The sequence below is a fragment of the Octopus sinensis genome, linkage group LG8 (genome assembly GCF_006345805.1).
Source record: "Octopus sinensis linkage group LG8, ASM634580v1, whole genome shotgun sequence".
Classification (NCBI taxonomy): domain Eukaryota; kingdom Metazoa; phylum Mollusca; class Cephalopoda; order Octopoda; family Octopodidae; genus Octopus; species Octopus sinensis.
This window is the reverse complement of record NC_043004.1, coordinates 4,777,840-4,799,249: the sequence shown is the minus strand read 5'-3', so window position 1 is coordinate 4,799,249 and position 21,410 is coordinate 4,777,840. Positions and strand designations below refer to the sequence as shown.

General features: G+C 33.0%; 1 protein-coding gene and 1 long non-coding RNA gene across 2 annotated transcripts in view; one reads left to right on the top strand and one right to left on the bottom strand.

The window, feature by feature from the left end:
- Nucleotides 1-21,410, bottom strand: part of LOC115215117 (tyrosine-protein kinase Abl) — a 215,069-nt gene that overhangs the window by 44,427 nt on the left and 149,232 nt on the right. The window lies entirely within an intron of this gene.
- Nucleotides 7,971-10,543, top strand: LOC118764481. The gene is made up of 2 exons (XR_005000288.1): nt 7,971-8,170; nt 8,645-10,543. It is a non-coding gene; the product is annotated as an uncharacterized LOC118764481 (long non-coding RNA).

Genomic DNA, 21,410 nt, shown 5'->3' with positions numbered 1-21,410 from the left:
CTACATTATTCTCCCTATAGTATACTAGTATCTTCACCTTCCAAAACATGGCTTCATATTTTCCAATTTTAAACACCATTTCATTTACGAATAATTCTGAATTTTTAGGAGTGGCTGTGTGTGTGGTAAGTAGCTTGCTTACCAACCACTTGATTCCGGGTTCAGTCCCACTGCATGGCACCTTGGGTAAGTGTCTTCTGCTATAGCCTCTGGCCGACCAAAGCCTTGTGAGTGGATTTGGTAGACAGAAACTGAAAGAAGCTCGTCGTATATATGTATATATATGTGTATATATGTGTGTGTGTATATGCTTGTGTGTCTGTGTTTGTCTCCTAACATCGCTTGACAACAATGGTGGTGTGTTTATGTCCCTGTAACTTAGCAGTTCAGCAAAAGATACCCATAGAATAAGTACTAGGCTTCCAAAGAATAAGTCCTAGGGTCGATTTGCTCAACTAAAGGCAGTGCTCCAGCATGGCCACAGTCAAATGACTGAAACAAGTAAAAGAGTAAGTCAATGAAGGAGTTTCTACAAGGGGTATCAAACCAATTAAAAACAGCAGTGAACTCTCCCTCAAAGGCTACCTTATGATATTTTTTTTTAAAAAAGAAAAAAAAAGATGCATTTGTCAAGCGAACACACCCTACAGCGAGAAAAATTAGCCAAATCTTCCCCAAATCATATTTTACTATCTTACAAAAAAAAAATGCTCATTGGGTATCATACACAGTGTTTGGGAGCAAAGACAGGATGTTTGTAGTGGAAACATCTTTGGTCATGTCTGCTTGATGAGGGTTGATCTGAGGTTAAACAACAGCAACACATGAAATAGTGTAGCCCTAGATACATAGTATCCAGAAGAAAGATGCAAGGTCTTACTAGAAATGCTTTTGATCATCCCATCTGCTTATCTAATCTGAGATAAATAACAAGAAATACTAACATTCTAGAATGTTAGCATTTGTTGTAGTATAACTTGGAATATATCATCATTATCAACACCATCATTTAACATTCGCTTTTCATGCTTGCATGGGTTAGACTAAATTTATTGAGGCAGATTTTCTATAGCCAGATTCCCTTTCTGTCACAAACCTTCACCTGTTTCCAAGCAAGGTAATATTTCCCCATGACCAGACATGTTTTATCACAGAAGACTAGAAACAGGAACAAAAATAACCCTGCATGCATGACAATGATGCTCATTTACAACTGTCATATGATGCCTAGACAAGGGCACAGACACACACACATACGCCTCTTTCAGTTTCTGTCTACGAAATCCAATCACAAGGCTTTGATCAGCCTAGGCTTCGAGCAGAAAACACTTGATCAAGGTGCCATGCAGTGAGACTGAACTCAAGACCACATGGTCGGGAAACAAGCTTCTTAACAACACAGCCATACCTGCTGTGTGTGTGTGTGTGTGTATAAACACTGCAAGGTGGTGCTCCAGTATGACTACAGTCGAATGAGTGAGATAAAAGAATAATGATATCTAGGAAATCTGCATTTTTTCTCTTGTCTATATAAACTTAAATATCTAAGAGAATTACAATATTTTTTGCTCTACACACATCTCAGGCATTATTATTATTACTGTTGCCATTGTTATTACTATTATTATTATTATTACTATCATCATCATCAGTCATGTTATTAGGTTGCTACATAACACAAACACTACAACACCAGAAAGAAACCCCTTTATTTAGCTAACCTCTCCTTTTATTGAATAGTGAGCTATGCTGGGGCACAGTCATTAAAGGTTCAGTTGAATACAATTAGCCACCCACTTCCATCCCCTGATATTTCATTAATTGGAGGAAAGAGGAAAACAGAGAGGAGCTGGGTGGAATTTGAACTCAGAAAGTAAAGAGACATTCTACCAACTCAATCAAATAACTGCTCTTTGCTTTACGGATTAAAATTTTCCTGCTAAAGTAGATTTCACCCTTTTTTCCTTTCAAGGGCTGAATAAAACACCTCACATGCACACATACATGCATACACGCATGTGAGCGCACGCACACACACTTACATAGAAGTGTTGGAACTAAAAGATAATCGTGATCTCCAACTTAATGTGTAGGTTGTGTTAGAACATGGGATACTGTATTATTTACGTTGAGAGAATCTCTCATAAGGACTCATGATGCATAAAAGTACTCAAAAGATAATCGTGATCTCCAACTTAATGTGTAGGTTGTGTTAGAACATGGGATATTGTATTATTTACGTTGAGAGAATCTCTCATAAGGACTCATGATGCATAAAAGTACTCAAAATTATATCAGTGACAGACAAGAATCATCTGCCAAGGCCACCAGAACTGCCAGGCCACATAATTTCACCCTGCTAATGGGTTCCTCAGTGACAGATGTCCAGCAGCACAATAACAGCTGAATCTCCTGTCAACAATATATAAAATCTGTGTCCATTCAGGCACTGGCATTGGAAATGGTCAGTGGGTTAATTAAATAATTAATAGCAACAGATGTAATCTTGATACCAAAATTAATTTTTTTTTTTATCATGATTTAATTTGAATTTTTCTTTTTCTTTCTTTTTTTTTTAAGTTAGAAAAATCATTACAGTGATTTGTATATCCACAGTTGATAATTTTAACGATGATATACACCGATCCACATAATTATTGAGACACATACGATGTCACATCTTGCCATTCACACCTCGACTTCAACCAATTATGTAAAAACGATATCTAGTGACGGATCTTTCCAGAATGTCACAGAAGATTAGTAAACAAAATAAACGCAAACCAGTGTTTTAGACAGACTTTCAATTTAACATAGGAACTGAAGAAAGGAAGATCATCTTAAATTTAAAATAAAGAAAAAAGAAAAAGAAAAGGTGGAAGAAGAAAACAAACCAAAGAAGACAGCCAAAAGAAAGCAGGAATCTCTTCATTAGCAGCTATTCAGCACTGCAGTAGAGCATAAACCTGTCGGAAAGCTGTGTCACACTGACACTAAAATAAAACAAGATGACAGCAAGACAAGCAAGGGAAATCCCTTTCTTTCTGGGTCTCTTCTTTTCTTTTTTGTTATTTCCCTTTTCTGAATTAATACGGAATTATTAAAGGAACTGGTTGCTGGTTGTTATTTCAACGTCAATTTGTTTACAATTATCAAACTATTAATCACTATTATTGTTATCAATATTTTATTAATACTGTTGTTATTGTTTTTAGTATTATTGTTCTTATTTTAAGAATTCAAAAGGAAAGATTGTTATAATCATCTTTAGTAATCTGGTTCCAGAAATATCTCAACAGTTTCCTTTCTCAAAACAAAAAGCATGTCTTGGAACTGAGTAGCAGCGCCACCCACCACCATTTTATAACAATGGGGAGGAGAGTGAAAATAAAGAAGTTTAGGAAACAAAGACAGAAAGAAAAACAGGAAAAAAAAAGTAGGCGAACCCAGATAAAAGAGAAACAATAGAATGGAAGACCTGATGAAGAAGTATCAACCCCGTTTAGTTGATACTAAACTTTACAGAAATTCTAAAGAACACTAACCAACTTGATTTGATACTGATCCTAAAAGAGAATGAATGAAATGCATTGCTAACTGGATGAGTATTAGGCACCCTAGGTAACAGACAGTTGTTAAAGTCCACATCACTGACCTATCTACAACTGAGGGATCATGACCACTCAGCTGTAGATCATGATCCATGGTTTGCAAAGCTCTTCATGGCTCAGCTAAGATCATACAACTTGGAGAAGCTGATAAGAGTGGGAGGTGATCTGGCAAGGAGTGCTCTGATCCTTACTTAGAAGCAGTCTCTTACCTTTATAAGTTATCCTTATTTGCACTTTTGCTTAATTTCAGTACATAATTTTCAATGTTTTAATATATCTCTTTCTCTCTAATACATATGTATTTTTTTTTTTTAATCAGAAGAATTTACAAAGTGATTCAAGGATTGACAGTTTCAAGCACAGCACTTATGAGTTTGATAAGTATCAGGAACGAAACTCTCACCACTTGAGTCACTTTGTTGTAAATTTCTACAAATTGAAAATAATAAAAACATATAAACTTTTGTTTTGAATTCTAGTTATCCTGTTTGTACTACCAAATGCATGCATCTCTCTCTCCCTCTCGCTTGCTCTTTATATATATATATATATATATATAATCTATGTATCTATAAATACATACCAATGTTTTGTAACCCCTTTTGTTTTGTGAATATGGGCTCTCAGGATCAACAAAAAGGATTATCATCAATATTATCATTTTATTATAATTATTATTACTACTACTACTACTACTACTACTACTATAAGTTGGAATTGAGACAGCTGGATTACATTTTGGAGTTGATACAGCTGGAATACATGTTAGAGTTGAGACAGCTGGTTTACATGTTTTACAGTATCCAAGCTTTGGTACCTCTTAATTCTGAATTAATTAAAATAGGTACCAGTGACAGTCTGTCATTAAGTTATTTGTATTTTCCTTCTAGCTACACATCTTCCCCGCATGCAAAAAAATTTAAAAAAACATTAATAAACAAACTCTAGTTGTGTATATAAATAAGTCAATATTTGTTATACAACATAGTGTGGGAATACTACATAGTATCATAATATAAACACAGCACTGTAGTAAATATCATGGCAGTGGATTTGCAGAGTCATTAGGGTCAGACAATGTTTTGTAGTATTTTCTCTGATTCTCTATACACTGTATACCAAACCCATCAAGGCCAACTTTGCCTTTCACTCTTTCAGTGTTAATACAATACCAGTAACACCAGTACAGAGCAGGGGACTGGCAGTGTTGTCAGAGCAGCAGATGAGAAGTATTAAAGTATCTGCATTGGGTTATTGTGTTCTGAGTTCAGATTCCACTTTCTTTTGCTAGCTTCTTTGTGATGGGTAAAGAGTCCCGGTTAATGATGATAGACCTCCAATGTAAGACTGAGCAATGCAATGATTGGAGCAACTTCTACTTATCGGATGCATCAATATGGATAAAGGGATAAACCTGTACTGAAGTGGGATATATATCCAGGACAGAAAAAAATCATAGTGAATTCCAGCACTTTAGTAAGCAACACTACAATATCAAAATATAACACAGTGCTGTAGTAAATTAGTACTACAATATTGGAATATAACAGTCGAATAATACACAACAGTACAATATTAGAACACTGCAGAGTACTGTAGAAACAATACTACAAACTGGAATATAACATACACACATATAGATAAATGGATAGGCAGATAGATACATAACTAAATACATATGTGGATGTATAATACATACATATATATATATATATATACAACAATATATATGTAAATGGAAGAGGAATATAGTACTCAATACATACTGTTAACCTTCTCATTACTGAATTTATTTTGAGATGCTCTGTGTTTCTTTCAATTATTTTAAATATAACAGAATTTAGTAAAATAACTTAGTTATCATTCAGCTAGTGTTAGGAACATAAATTGTGATGACGATTTGGTGGAAGATTTTAATTCAAAACTTTTGAAAACAAGACATTTATACTAAAGAGCCAGAGCCGGTTTCAGCCGGGTTGATAACGAAAGGGTTAAGTAAGTTCAATTTCATTGTTACTCTGAGCTTTATGATTGGCAATTCTATAAACTTGAAGGATCACCAAATGAGAAGGTTGGATTAACAATGATAGGAAACTTTACTTTTTAAGCAAATAACATACATACATACATACATACACATGGGTAACGGTATTCAACAGAGCAATATTACAACTTGGTGTCTTTAGCAGAGTTTATTTAGTTGCAAGCATCTGAGGCTAAGCCTTTAGTCTGAAGATAACTTCCTCCCCTCCAACAGTCTAGAGAGACCCTTCCCACTGATTAAGTGATATAGTACTAGACACATACACAGCTTCAAAAATTCTTGGGCAATAAAAATATTATCTAATATTAGAAAAATATGATTAGTAAGTAATTTAACAAATTCATTTGAAGCTTAATGTAATTAAGGAAAGACTGAAGAGATGAAAATCTGTATTTTGCAGAGATATGTACAACCAAACATCTAAATTTTATAAAGTAAAATTTACAACCAAACCTATGGACATAACCATGATCAGATATTTAAGAAGTTTACTCTGTAATAATGTGATTCCGATGTTGGTCCCATTGCTTGGTACCTCACCCCAAGTATTTTGCCCAAAGCTTTGGATTGTCCCAAAACTAGTGATTAAATCTGGATGAAGAGAAACTACGAAGAAACCTGTCAGAAAGATAGTATGTTCTTGGATGATAAACCCAATTCATCAACTAGCTCTAGAGTAGCTTTAACCAAGTCCACTCAGCAGGCATTCAGACTAGGTTTCCAATCTGAGAATAACTCATGAATTGAGGTTTCTTCTTCTCTTCCCCACACCTCTGTCTGGGAGCCCCTACAAAAGGGAGTCATGGGTGCTATCATTCCACTTCCAACAAAGCCATAAAAGTCATAGGTTCAACTGCTGGACACAGCAATACCTTAAGCAAGACACTTCATTTCACATTGCTCAAGTTGACTCAGCTGCAAATGAATACCTGCCATGTATTGGATACAGTCAGCCCAACCCTCTCTCACAAGTTGTCACATTCTCATTGATCGACTGGATCATGAGTGGAAAGGCCAAGAAAGTGTCTACATCTGTTCATGATTACTCGGGAACCTGTAGTTAAATTAAATAGCCCAGTCTTCACAGAACATTCTCAAAATAATGACTGCTAATGAATTAAAATAATCAACATGAAATTATTATCAGCAGTGGTAGGAGGACTTGAACAAAGAACCTAAAACAAAGTTTAGCTTGAAACCAAATTGAATTTCATCACTAATTTAATTTGCCTTCAAAGTTTAGAACAGAATTACAAGTTACAGCAGAATTAAAGCATTTCAATTTCAAAATTTTGCCAGTCACACCACACTTCCAGATGAAATTATTTTGCAAAATGCACCCCAACTTTGAAACTTATGTCATCTGCTATCCTTTTGCTAACTCCAGAGTTCTATTTAATAGATATGAGACAAACAACCTCCACAAATAAGACACAAGTAATTTGCAAGTAACATTTCTATAGAAATTCTAGTACTTATAATTCACATCTAGGTGATTCAAGGTACACAATGTGGGAGCAGCTACATGGTTGCTAAGTTTGCTAGAAATAGCAGCCAAATCTCCCTCAAATCTGATGCTACTATCTTTACAAAAAGAAAAGGACAACTTAGATAACATGGTTCTGAGTTCCTCACACTTAAGAAAGAAGATGAAAAGCTGAAAAGCCTTTGGTTACATGTCTTCCTGTGGTTAAACAATAACAACCTGCCCAGTGACAATGAAGATCTTACAGCAGATCCACGAGTCTAGCATTCTCACCATTCATCTCTTTTCACTCTTCCAAAAGTTTATAGAATCTGCGTAAAAGTCTTGTTCACCTTATACTACTTTGTTGTACACACACACACATAGAAAGATACATTGATTAATTAATATACACATGCAGATGAAGACAATATTTATTTTCATTATTTTCAATGATCAATAATGCTGTCTCTGGCTGAATATATACATTATATAGTCCAACCTGTGTTAGCACGGAAGAAGAAAAAAGACAACATTAAACAAACAAGGTGTGTGGGTGTATGTATGAATACATAGATAGACAAAAATATATATACAAAAATTGATTAATTAATTAATTTTACCCTCAATTGTTGATATACAAAAATATATATCAACACACACACACACACACACATATATATATATATATATATATATATACACACACACACATTAACTTATATACACATGCACACACACATACACAGACTCTTCTAAAAACCTTCACACACCTTTATCTCACTGCAATTATGTTTGTTATTGTTTTATAATGGAAAGTTCAGAGAATGAAAGCTTAGTAACAAAAAAAATAAAATAAATAAATAATAAAAATAAAGCATAAAACAAAGAATGAAAGCTTAAAACAACAACAAAAGAACACAGCTACAAACAACAAAAGAACCCTAACACACTACAACATTTGTCAATGTGATTGCTGAAGCAAGCTGTTAAAATATGGTACCCTTCCCCTCCCTGTCTGACAATAACAGCAATATCTAGGCCAAAAAGGTATGTTTTGGTGAGGCTTTTTCTTTCTTTTTTCTTTTTTTCTTCTTTTTTTTCCTAATTTGTATCTTTACAGTATTATGCATGGTATAATTCCTTTTTTTTTTTTTTAACACTTATGAAGTGTTCTTATTTCTGAAATTTACTAAAAACTATTGTTAATTGAATAATTAATTTATATTTAAAAAAAAAAAAAAAACACAGACAAATTCAATAGATCTTGTGATTTATACTAGGTTTCCACTAAGCCCATATCTAATAAAGAACAAATTGATTAATAAAGATATATTTCAGATATACTGATGAGATGATGATATTTTGATGAATATATTTTGCTAGTTTCCCTGTATTCATCTGTAAACAGCTCTTATTTTAGAACCAGACTGTCTATGTATAAAAATGGAAGATAGCAGAGTACTATACCATACAGTTTTATTTTCTTCTACTTGTAATAACTTTTTTTTTCTTCTACAACAGGTCAAATTGACATCAGATAGGTCAAACAAATTAGGCCACGGTTACAGTTTGTCATTGGAGTATCTATTGGTTACACAATTTACTAGAAAAGCAACCAAATCTCCCTCCAATAACACCTGTACTATCTCAGAAAGAAAGGAGCTATTAGATAAGCAAAGCCAGGGAGAATGACAAGAATGATCCTTGTTTATATGTTTGCTCAATTAGAGACGACCTGGGGCATATTAACAATAAACAAAACTATGCTGAATGAGCACTTCTTAGTAAGAACCAAATTTAAAAGTCTGAGGGATAAGCATGACAGGCAGGGGAAAAAAAATAAGATGGTAAAAATAGCTATGCGAAGGATATGGAATCTAAAGCTTCACACCACACCGCACCCCCAACACACACTATATGTCTTCCAGACAAGCTCTTGTCTGGAAATAGCACGAGAATTATTATAGCCACTTTTAGTTGTAACAATCAAGGTATATACAGATTGCATTCAATAGAAGTGGATTCGAAACAATGGCACAATGTGTTCTTGAAAACGGCATTTTCCCACATATTAATAATGTGAGCTGGACAAGAGTAATACACAACCCTAATGCCAATTGGTAAGTATTTAGGTTTAAGTCCTAAAATATAAAAGTTAAAGCTGAGAAACAGAAAAAAATATATTTACTTGAAAATTTATTATTTGAAGGTAACTAAGGTAAAAGTTTTTAAAGATGTTAATGACGATGAGAGGAAAACTAGTGAGTTATAACAAAATTGATGCTTTCAATTTTGCCATTAATTTTAAAGTTCACTTAAGTTCAACCAATTAAATCTTGCAGTCGTTAATACTCTTCTTTCAGACAACATTATTCATTATTTGAGATGGATCGCACTACATAAACATGTAGATAATTAGCACTTATACAGAGAAAATATATAGGTACCAGGAGTAATATTCTAGTTTGGATAATATCAGTGTTAAGAGACCAACACTGGTGTTTCTCTAATATAAATATTCTTTACAATAACTTTGAAAAACTCCTTTGTAAATTGACAATTTTGGTAGAAGTGAAATGGCAAGGAATAACAAGAAAAAAAGATGAAAAAAATTCTAATTAAAAATACATAGATGATTAGTTAGGCTTATATTTGCAAACATTTCACACCTTAGAGACTATTTGAAACAATTTTAGTTTTTAGGTTAAAAAAAATAGACAAAATTTTTTAAGGCAGCAAAAAATGCCATTTTAGACAGGGTACATGTTAAGCAGTTAGTCAGGTGAGGCACTTAATAGTGCTTACTTGTGAAAAATCATCTACACATTCATATATAATGAACTTATTGTATACAATACTCATGGCATTCAAAAAAAAAAAAAAGAATTAAAACTTTATATTTATTATATTTGTATCTGTCACAAGGCTTTTAAATGACTATAGTTAAAGACATAGAGAAGCATTTACAAACATTATTTTCAGAAATACAGAACAAATTAATCCAAAGACAGAGTTTTCGGTGACATGAAAGACGTGCTTGACAATAAGTGAAGTGATGAAAGGTGATTTCTGAAGCTGCAATTTATCACGGTCATGTCTACAGACAATGAATAGGAAGTTGGAGACATTAAATAAAAAAAAATCAGATTTCTCAGTCTGCCGCTAGACAACAACCACATGTTTTATCATACAATGCTACTCCAGCTAAATGCCGTTCAGATCCAGCAACCATAAAAATTAGTTTAGAATTTATATATCTTTCAAAACTATTTCTTTATGTGATAAATTAATTTTTTCTTATTTATTTTTTCTTAAAAAGTAAAAAAAAATGTCATAAATACTAACTGATTGAAATGTCACAGTGCAGCCGTAACGTACAAGCTTTTGTCATTATTATTTTCAAGCAAAAAAAAAAAAAAATCTAAAACCTCAAAATATCAATTTATAAATTTGATGAGCCCTCTCGATAGCAAGCATTACCTTTTACTTTATTAAATAAATATCGAAAAAAATAATAACACTAAATATATTTTTTAAAGTTTTAGATAAATGAAAAACCAATTATGAAATAAATGTGTTTATTGATCTGTCTTGTAGTTGGTGCTGTTGTTCAGTTCTACTCTCATAGCAGCAGACTGGAAACAAGCAACACAGCACTTGCAGCATACACACACGCACACACACACACTCTCAAACAGACTTCAATAGATGCACTTACCCCTTTTCATCGCTACATTAGAAAGGGGGGTTGACAAGGGATGGTGATACACTGGTTATCATAATAAAGAATTAACTCCAAAAATGAAGAATTAAAAAAGAATTTGCTGCCGCAACAAGGCTTCATAGAGAAGAATATGTTGTGAGTCATGAGAGATAGAGAAGCAAGATGAGGGAGCTCAGCGCAAGAATGGCAGCTGATGTTCTACTCACTTGTGTAGCAGTAGTAGGAGATGACAAAGAAAGGAAAGAAGACTGCAATAGCTGTTGGTGAAGCAGCCAGCTAGTAAAGCTACCAAATCTTGGTCAATAAGCACTAATCAAACTGATAGTGGAATATGCTAGCATATAATGTACTTCCGCTTTCTGTGAGTTGATTCCACTCTTTATTTTACTTCTTTCATTCATTTCCCTATGAAAGAAAATTTTCTTTTGTTTTCATCTCTTTTGTTTGTTTGTTTGTTTGTTGTTTTCTTTTTTCTGTGTTTTTTTTTTGTATCTAACAAATGTCAACATTATGGCAGATGAGAAGCTTAGAATTGAAAAGAAGACAAGAAAAAATAGCTAAGACAATAGCAGTCTTTTCAAACTGAATTCCAATAGTTTATTTTAGTTTTCTATGCTGACTATTATAGGTCACAAGAATATAGTTTCTAATAAAAGGCTTGTGCTTTTGTTTTTATTTTTAAATAAAATTAATTTTCAAAAAGAAAAAAAAATCACTTGCATGGTTTTATTGTAAAAGAACAGTAAATCTATGATTATTGCTTAAATGTTTTTTTATGAAAGCAGCTTCTGAAGAACATGTCACCCATAACATCAGAACACTACCAAAAGAATTGTTATATCATTCATTATCAAAATTATTATTATTATTATTATTATAGAAATAATACTTGTATGGAAAGAAGGAATAATATTTAAGTAACACTGAATATACTATCTCTCTTTCTTTCACACACACACCTCTAAAATAAACATTGGCAATAAATGGAATCTCCATGAATGATAGATAGTATGACTATACATATATACATATATATGTATATATATAAATATATAAATGAAAACATCAGGAGATAACTTTCTCAAACAATATGGATTACAAAAACAAAACAATTCTATTAATTACTGTCAGGGAAATAAAAATCGGGTAGTTTTAAAATATTACACAAACTTCAGTCAGTAGTTGCTGCTGAAAAACAAAATTAATCACAATATCAGATGTTAATAGAATTAATAACAGTAAGAATAATCCAAATATCAGCAGCATCAATAAATATCACAAGCCTAGTTTACATATGCTTAGCTTTTCTTAAATGAAATGGCATTGTTGTTATTGGTGAATGCTGCTTGGATATAAAGACTGGAAAATGAATAACTAAATTACCTCTTCCCCAGTGTTCATATTGCCTGACAGGCTAACAACAGCCATGTGAAACCATGCAGACATCAAGGCTCTCACCAATAACAATTAGAAATTCTAGCTTGATATAAAGAATTAAACATGAAGCTCTTTCTGCCAGTTGGACATGAATGGAACAGTATCGTAAGAGATATTATACTATTAACTAAAAACAATTTAAACCGATGTTACATGCAAAAGATTCTAAACAGTTTGTAACCAGATCAACATAATGAAGAGGAAGGAGATAAGTAAGTTGGCATAGTTTTATCGACTTACCAAGAAGGTCCATTACCTGAATTCGCCATAAGCAACAAACCAATAAGCTAGCCACTGGATCAGAAATTAATCAGACATAAATATCTTAGTGAAAAGATTATGCTTGCCATTCTAGCAAAGCAGTCAAAAATTAAATTAAGCTTCAGAGTAGAGCAAAAAATCTGGCAGAGAATGAGCAAGCTATTTACCATATTAGAAAGTAAGGGGTGAAAGAGTAAACATGCTGTAGTATAATATACGCTGAAAACTATGGATTGAAACTTACTACAAGCAATGAAGTGTTTCCCCTGGGCAAGATATATTAAGCTACTTTCCTTCACTTCACTCTATCCAGCCAACAATTAAAATATATAGAGCAATAAATTATTGATAACCATATATTCAAGTAAAATGAATAAATTTGCAGGCACATGAAATCTATCTGAACATGAAAATGAAGAAAAAAAGAAAAAATGAATAAATATCACTGACTCCAAAAGATAAACAAACAATACAAGCATGCCAAGAGAAGCTTAAACTCTGTCTGTGTGTCTGTGTGTGTGTGTAGATATAAGATCAATACTGTATGTGTGCAGGTCCACATACATATAATCATTTAACATTTTCCATGCTGGCAAGGACTGGACAGTTTGACAGGATCTGGCAAGTAGTCGGGTGGCAGTGAGCTCTTGTGTCAGTTTTGGCATGGTTTATACAACTGGATGTCCTTCTTAGCACCAACCACTGTACACTGTGTACTGGGTGCTTCTCTTGCGCCACTGGTACTAGTGAGGTTGCCAAGTAACTTTGCAGAGCAGGAAAAGGAAAAAGAAAAGCACCCCCCACCCTACTTGACTAAATGGGGGAATAGGGTATTTGAGAGCTGGGGTGGGGGGTTGGCTTTATGCCAGGTGTTGAGAGGCCCAAGTATGAAAGAAGGACAAGTGCAAGTGTCTTAGTATAGAGAAGCTACATAGCTGGGGCATCCATTATTTCTTTTTAAGTTTAGACCTGTGCCTATAAAATTCCCTGTAAAAGCCTAGGCAAAGTTTTTTGTTGTTGTTTTTTTTAAATCAAAGACAAGCTGTTACATGTCTTCCAAAGGCACCAATGTCATTTAAGATGTGGTTATCAAAATATGAAGAGACCAAAAAAGTGCTGCAAATCATCTTGTCCAACTCTAACTATTCCATCAGTCCAGCTCCCTGGATGCTTAATTTATTTATCAAACATGTAAGAGTGAAAAGGAAATCTGACTAAGAGAAAGAGTGCAGATAGCCAGAACATATACTGCAGGGAATATCCTCACACACACACACAAACAAACACAATTTTCTTTAAAATTTGAAGAGCAAATAGGTTGTGCAAAAGATGGGAAAAAAATATTTATTTTTCAATATTTTTGTTATCTCCCTTTATACACCTGGACCTGCTTTCCCAGCTATCAACCTAATTACAGAACGCATCACTTCTTACCAACTCTACTGCTTTGGTTTCATGTCTTAATGACCACTATATTGTACCTATTTCCAACTTGGTGATATCATATTTAACCCTTTAGCTTTCACATTATTCTGTCGAAAGTAGCACTTATTTATTCGCATTTTGAATGAATCTTGCATAAGCTTCTAGCTTTGTGATTTTGATAAGATAACTTTATATTTCAGAATGATATTGTAGGGTTGGTGTGAGAAGCTTGACCTGGCCAGATTGATCATAAAACAGGTTGAATATTTGGGAAGATATGACCAGTTTAAATACTAATGTGTTAAATAGACACTGAGGCTACTTTGGGATCAAGTATATCAAGTCTAATGATCATTACAAATATGTAAGCTGGTGACAACACAATGATTTAACAGCTGCTATTCCGGAGTTTTTTTTTCCAGATATTTAGCAGGTGTTCTAATAAGGACTTCTTGTGAAGAGGCAATTAATATGTATATATTTTAACATGTTCAATTACATTGATAAACACACTGACTTTCAAATGGAACATTCCAACAATGGATCTCACAGCCTGCTTCATTTCTAACTTAAAATCACAGAAAAAAGGTCCATTAACTCTTCAGCATTCAAACTGGCCATATCTGGCCACAATATTTAGAAACTGGCCATCTCATCATCGAAATCTCTAAAAGCAAGTACTACATTTGACAGAGTAATTTGAATATTAAAGGCTCCATTATAAGAGCTGTTTACAGGCATCTATCCATGCACTAGAAATCCAACCCTACATACAATGAGATATTGGTTTCAGATTTTGGCACAAGGCCAGCAATTTCAGGGAGTGGGTAAATCAACCTCAGTGCTTGACTGGTACATATTTTATTGACCCTGGTGGCATTTAAACTCAGAACATAACATTGGAAGAAATGCCACTAAGCATTTTTTTTCCGGCATGGTAATGGTTCTACCAGCTTGTTGCCTTACACACACAATGAAATATATGTACATAACAGATGCAGTAAAGTAGGTGATAAAGCTGTCAATACCAAGAAGTTCTAAAGGAAGTTAATGGACAATGACTACCCAGCATCCTTTGCAAAACAACAAAGCTTGATAATATAATAACCAAAGAAGGTTTACATCAAAGCCAATATTTCACATTTTAAAATGCCACATTTTAATGATAGAATAGAATAACTGCTGCAATTTTGGAGGGAGTGACAGAATATACAGAAAGCATACACTGCAGCTTCTGTGAAAAAAATACCTATCTGAGAGACAACCTACATACAGCAACAATGTCTGCATGTTTCTGTCTGCCTCATGAACATTGTGGACCTATGTTCATGGGACAACATAATATACCTTAAAATTTGTAATCAATGCAGTTGATCTCTCTCATTGGTTGCACTATTTGCGGGCAGTATATCCACATTAAAAATTGCATTTATACAAAAGCCTCCTCTCTCAAAAAAACATCTGGATAGATGTCATATGATCACATGATCACAGCTACTGTCAAGGCTACGGAAAGAAATTTTGGAAATCTGAGGATTGTAGAAGTTATCATTCTATTAACAAAGGACATGATCAAAGCTATTCTGATTATCTGATTTAATACGACCAGCATGCACATGACACTTCCTCCTCTATAACGTTAGCATTTCAAAAAAAATAACTGATTAGTTATTATAACTGTGCAGACAATTAGTTAGCCCTATTTCCACTTTCTTAACAGATTTTAAAATCTAGAATATTGAAATATGTGGAGAAGTAGGGGGGGGGTGCACACACACACTCTCATCTTCCCGTGCTGCTTGTAAATGAACATATTGTTTGTTTTCTATCTTCCATCGAGAATATGCCTGGTCATGGGAAGTATTATTTTGTTTGGTAAACAGGTGAGGTTTGGTGACAAGAAGGGCATTCGGCCATAGAAAATCTAACTCAATGAATTCATTCTGGCCAATGCAAGCATGGGAAAGAGGATATTAAATGGATATATATATATATACATATATACCAACCATTTTATTCTCTCAGGGATAATACCAATGCTTTCTTTGAAACATTATATGTTGGAAGTATAAAGATTTGAATAACACCTGTGTTTAACTCCATTTTTTAATTTATCTATATACATACATGCATATATATATATATATATATATATATATACATACATGCATATGCATATATATATATATATATATATATATATATATACATGCATATATATATATATATATATATATACATGCATATATATATATATATATATATATATATATATATACACATGCATATATATATATATATATACATGCATATATATATATATATATATATATATACATACATGCATATATATATATATATATATATATACATGCATATATATATATATATATATATATACATGCATATATATATATATATATATATATACATGCATATATATATATATATATATACATACATGCATATATATATATATATATATACATATACATACATGCATATATATATATATATACATACATGCATATATATATATATACATGCATATATATATATATATACATACATGCATATATATATATATACATACATGCATATATATATATACATGCATATATATATATATATACATACATGCATATATATATATATATACATACATGCATATATATATATATATATATACATACATGCATATATATATACATACATACATGCATATATATATATATATATATACATACATGCATATATATATATATATATATACATACATACATGCATATATATATATATATATATATTATACATACATGCATATATATATATATATATACATACATGCATATATATATATATATATATATACATACATGCATATATATATATATATATATATATATATATATATATATATATACATACATGCCTATATATATATATATGTCTAGGCTCTGGGGCATGAATGTATGGTTGTATCCCTTACTACAGCCTTTGGTTGACGAATGATTCACAAGTGAGGTTTGGTGTCTGGAAACTTTGATGAATCAGTTTCTGGCTCCAAAACACTGTGTGTGTGCGCACTTGTGTGTGCATACATGCATGCAGTTATACTTTGAGGGAACCAATCCTACCAATAAAACATGTGCACCGGTTATAGTGGACTCTAGTTTTAACTACTCCATTAAGTTATTGATTGATTAGCCTGTTTGTTTTGTTGGTTGAAAATAATTTCATTTCACATATGTGACCTTCTCCATTCTTTTTGTGTTGTTTGTATGTTGCTAAGCATTATTTATGCTTTTCTTCTTGACTTTGTTATTTATTTGTATATTGTTGCTAAGTGTCATTTATTTTTGCCAAGCACGTATATATATATATATATATGTATGAGTGCTTTTATTAGCAGAATGACCTGTCCAAAGTATAATGATAAATGCTTCAACACACTTTCACATTACAAATTTTGCAAATCAAATATGAAATTGAGAGAGTGGTAGAGGTGTGTGTGTGAGGGGGGAGAAAGTGTCTTTCACATCTATGGAAACTCAACTGCAGATATAAGTCATGTGTTTGTATATGTATATAAAAGATAGAAAAACATGTTCACATACATCCAGACCAGTAGCGGCTCGTAGATAAAATTAGTGGGGGTGCTGCTTCAGAAAATTTTTGGTTGTTGTTTTAATATTGTGTAAAACAAAACAAACATATAAAAAGAAAATTTATACAAAAACTTAATCAGTTCACGTTTTAGCCACTACCAGGTAGTGTGTTTAATTCATTCCTTGAACACTGCCACAAATTCCCCCTTGTTTTACAAAAATCCCCTTTAAATCACAAAATAAGGTGGGGAAATATGCCCTATTTTTCAAATCCTGGCAGCAACACTGAAGCTGGAAGCAGGATAATAATATAATTCTACACTATATCACATTCAAGAATATGAACAGGTTTTTAAGTACAACACACGAGGAGTCAAAAAGAAACACTATCTTTCACCTGGCACTGTCATTCACGCAGTGCTCTCTCTCCCTAGTGTGAAGCTTCCGATCTTGGACATGTAAGCTGTGCAAAACAGCCAAACACCACATCGCTGGAACTGTGAAGCGCACAGTTCTATACAAGGATTTTTGTATTTTTCCATAAACTAGGGGATGGCTACTGACATTAAGTTTAAGGATTATATAATGTACAAGTATAAAGAAAGAATTAAAGAAAAGAAGGACTCATTATATTGAATGTTACCGACAATACTGAGTGGAAATAGGGGGTGCTGCAGTTCCGCAGTTCCTATACACAAGCCGCCACCGATCCAGACATAGATGGATATCAGTGAAATAATTATCATTGTACAAAGGATTATTATGGCACATTTATAGGATATCTAATAGTGGATAAACAAGTACATTTTACTATCTCTCTGATCATACTTTAAATAGTTCTGGAATATTCTAGCCTGATATTACAATGGCTGTGTGCATATCTTTTCAAGCGGATATGTGTATCACAGATTGCATGTGTGTGTGTGAGTAGAACAAATATTGGGAAATTAATTTTCTTGAGGTTGTTCAATTTTCCTCAATTGATCAATAGACAAGTTGAGTGAACCTATCAGTAATAAACCTGTAATGACTACTGGAAACAGCTGTAAGCCAAATTTGTTCCAATAGGGGAAAAAAATGTAATGACCCCTTATTTTTAACATGTTTCTTATACAAATGTATGTGTGTGTGTGTGTGTGTTAAAAATTAAATATTTTCATTTTCTGATATAGCGATTTAATATTAAATCATGTGAAGTCTTTTAAATACTAAATTCTCTTTGTCTTACATGGCATCAATGAATGTGCATACTTGTGTGTGTGTGTGCATGCACATTTTCGTATATCTAACCATACACATTCTAAAAAGATAAACATACATAAATATACCAACGTCTATATATAAGAGAAAGCAAAGCTAATATAAAAGATGATATATATATATATATGTATATATATATATATATATATATATATATATATATACACATATATGTATAATGTATGTATAATATGTATGTGTGCGTATGTTGATAGGCATATATACACACACAAATGTAAAGGTTAAATGGTGACATTTAGAGCAAAGATGAAGAACAATAATATAGAACACACAACTAAGTCAATCAGTAAGTTGCCGACTTTGAAGCAATTCTGATGCACACACAACAACAACAACAAAAAAGAAAAGAGAAAAAAGACTTGATTCTAGATAGATTAAAAACCTACATCAGTATACTGAAACATTATCTTTTGATCGAATATAATTCAATGAATGTAACCCAAAGGAAAAGGATCACACAAGATTAGATATGATTTGTCCAGCCAACAAATATATCATCATGCCAGCATAGAAAACCAATGTCAGATGATGATCATAATGATCATGATCATGATGATGGTGATGATTTTATATCAGTTTTCCATTCTGGCATAGGTTGGATAGGTTTGTTCAAGTCTAGCATTGTGCCACTGTGTCACAATCCTTAGTCATTTGAAATACAGAACAAACGAAAACTACCAATCTTTGATGTGGTGTAGGCCATGATTTTTCATAGCTGGATGCTCATGCTCATTGTGCATGGACTGGGTTGTTTTATCGAGCCACCAACACTAGAGAAATTCAGTGAGGCAGGGCTAATGCTTCCCTCTACACTGTATTAGTTCATATTCAATATAACTTTTTTAACATTCAAACCAACCATATCTAGCCCAAACTGGGCAGACTTGGCCTCTCAAACATACCCTACAATGTCATTCTAAAAATAAACAATCACATCAGCGAAATCTCCAAGCTACAAGATAATGCATGATTAATTCAAAACAATATGAATAAGAAAGTGTTACACTTGACAGAAAAATCTGAATGCTAAAGGGTTAAAAGCCTTCTAGACAAGTTGCATTCATTTGGGGTTTATAGAATCTAGAAAGAGAGAGAGGATGAGAACATAGTTTAAACAAGGCACAAGTTGAATGGGATCAGACTAAATCGAAATCATAATGATTCTCTTGTTGCACCTGTGTAATTTCCTTTCTCTTAGCGTTAGTTTAAAATTGTTGTTTTAACTCAGATAGAAAAGACCTATAAAAATCAAAATAAGTGCTACTCCTTTTTCAGATACAATATCTGTACAACTATTTTTTTCTGATGTGTCTTTCATTTTCTTGAGATAGAGAATGTGATTTGAGAAGAGATTTGGCTGCTATTTCTAGTAGGTCGAGTGACTTTGTAAAGACTCTTTCATTGGTTACAATCAAAAGTCGTTTTAGATTTGAAAGGGAGAAATAATACTTATACAGAATATTAATTCATCAGTTCTGTGATGTTGATTAATAATGTTCCTTATATATATATATATATATATATATATATATACACACACACACACACATACACAAACACACACATACTTACATACAGACAGTAGATATAGATATAGCATACTCCAGTATCAGAAGGCTAAGAATCTACTCACAATAAGCATCTCTCCAGAGTGCATGTCTGAGTTTCGAGTGTGTTAGGGAGTAACTGTTACTCATGCAGCAGATCCCTTCCTAAGCTGGAGTAGCCCAAGGGAAAATATGAAGCAGTACCTATACAACTTGGTCCCCAGTGTTACCGGAAAAGTGTTCTTTGTACTGTACTGAACTACCTTAGAGATTCCAATGGATTTGACCTCAAGGTTTACTCCTAGTGTGGGTGTAAGAGTCAGTGAATGTGTGTGTGTGTACATTAGATGTATATGGGCATGTATATTTATGCAAAAATCCACACAAAATATTCAATGTTGCAAGGCCTTGAAGAAATGTGTTTGCGTGTGTGTGTGTACACATGCGTGTGCATCATAAAAAGTGGTTTAAGTGATTGTGAAAAATCAAAAGCTCATCTATTATGGCCATTATTTACATTTGACGGATATTTGTCCTCATCTTGTTTGTTGTTAACACAACGTTTCGGCTGATATACCCTCCAGCCGTCATCAGGTGTCTTGGGGAAATTTCGAACCTTGGTTCTCATTCCTAAGGTATTTTTTGATATTGTTATTATTTATTATTATTATTATTTATTATTATTCAGGTCACTGCTTGGAATCGAACTTGGAATCTTGGGGTTAGTAGCCTGCACTCTTAACCACTACAACATATGCCTGTGAGCATATGGCGTAGAGTAAATAATGTACATAATTCCTCATCTCTTAAATATAGAACTGTATTATGGCCATATCTGAAGAAGCAGAAGTCTGGAAAACATAACCATCAAAAGAAACATAGAGGGTAGAAGATCAAGAGGCAAGCAAAGAACGCAATGGACAGACAAGATCAAGAGTTGGTTGGACAAGAGTGGCAAGGGAGATGGGGAACTCGCACTTAACTGAGAAGATTTTCATTGTCGT